Below are 1,697 nucleotides of genomic sequence, written 5' to 3'. Positions count from 1 at the left end.
AAAAACGACAGGACTTTTTGAATGCCCTGGTATAAAGTTAAAAAAGTACAGGAGATGTAGGTAAAACAAAAACAATACGGAGAAGGAAAAAAAAAGAGATTAAATAAACGTCATGAAAGAATAATTATAAATAAATAAATAATAATAATAATGATGATCATTATTATTATTTATTTATTTTTTTATTTATAATTATTCTTTCATGACGTTAATTTAATCTCTTTTTTTTCTTTTTTCTTGTACCATATTGTTTTTGTTTTATGTATGTACATCTCCTGTACTTTTTTAACTTTATATTTTATTTATTTTTATAAAAAACTTTTACTCTTGCCATTGTTACTTATTTTTATTCTTATCATTGTATCTTATCTTTGTATTTTTATTCTTATCATTGTATCTTATCTTTGTATTTTTATTCTTCTCATTGTATCTTATCTTTGTATTTTTATTCTTATCATTGTATCATTTTGTGATTATTTGGCCCTGATGAAGCCCTGCAAAGTGAACCGAAACGTCGGAAAATAAATAGTTGTATTTCTCTTTTAACCGCAACCCTGACCATCTTCTTAGATATTATTTATTTTACTATTTTTTTAAATGTGGCGATTCCTGTGTATCTGATAGGAATATTGAAATAAAGGAATATCAAATTTTTATATCTAATTTATGATAACATCTGCTACGTTTCTAGCTATTAGCCTTTCTAGAGGCGTGTGGAGTTTCCAGAAATCTGAAAATTTATTTGTATTTGTATTATATATCTACCGCTTCATCGTAGAACAGATCTACCGTTCTTAGAAATCTATTATCTACTTATTACTACATAAATCAATGATACCACATACTCCCCTGCCATGTTGCAATAGATGAAATTGGTTATAACAAACATTGAATATATTTTCAAAAGATATTTCCTTCAAGAATTTACTGAGCAATGATAATCAGGTGGCACGCAGGATGTTAAAACCATCAAACCAAGTTAAGCCTTATTATTATTACACTGAGAGTCGGGAATTCCTTTCTCACTTCGACCCAGTTGGATCTTTTGTGTTACCCCTCTTTCCACATGATATCCCATTTGAATTCTATGCTTCTTACGAAGCTTATTAATTCTTTTGGGTTTGTGCTAGTAACGCCTTCATGTTCCACTCTGTCCTTTCCCAAATACTGCAGTCTTCAGAAGGTAAAGGCTTCACATTCACACAAAATGTGCTGTGCCTTTTCTTCGTCTTCCTTACATAGACGACAGGTGGAATCCTCCACCAGCCTCATCTTCTTAAGATGAGGAGTCCTGTTATCGTTCTCGGTTCATATCTAGTAAGGTTAAAGTAGAATTTTACCTTTTCCTTAAATATTTCAATATAGAGCATGGACTGCTTCATGCCTGGTTTCAATGTCCAGTATGTTTTCTTCTCTTTATGTTCCCAGGAGTCAATCACCTTCCAGATATTTTCCAATATGGCTCTGGGCCAATTAGTATCATTTCCGATCCCTTCAATACTAGGGTATCTGGACAAGGGCATCTTGTCCTGGGATCCACATCAAGTTCAGTTTGTTGCCTCTGGCTAATTTCTTAGACCTTAAATTAATCTTTACAGGCAACTCCAGACTAGCTCTGGCTTTATAGTATAGGACATTATTGGCTTTAAAGCAGCCTGGCTGTCAGCTATTGTAAATGTTTTCAATATTTTCTATTG

This window comes from Halyomorpha halys, unplaced genomic scaffold (genome assembly GCF_000696795.3).
Source record: "Halyomorpha halys isolate HHAL.00 unplaced genomic scaffold, Hhal_1.1 Scaffold1391.1, whole genome shotgun sequence".
Taxonomy (NCBI): Eukaryota; Metazoa; Arthropoda; class Insecta; order Hemiptera; family Pentatomidae; genus Halyomorpha; species Halyomorpha halys.
The sequence above is the reverse complement of the archived record's forward strand: the minus strand, read 5'-3'. Positions refer to the sequence as shown.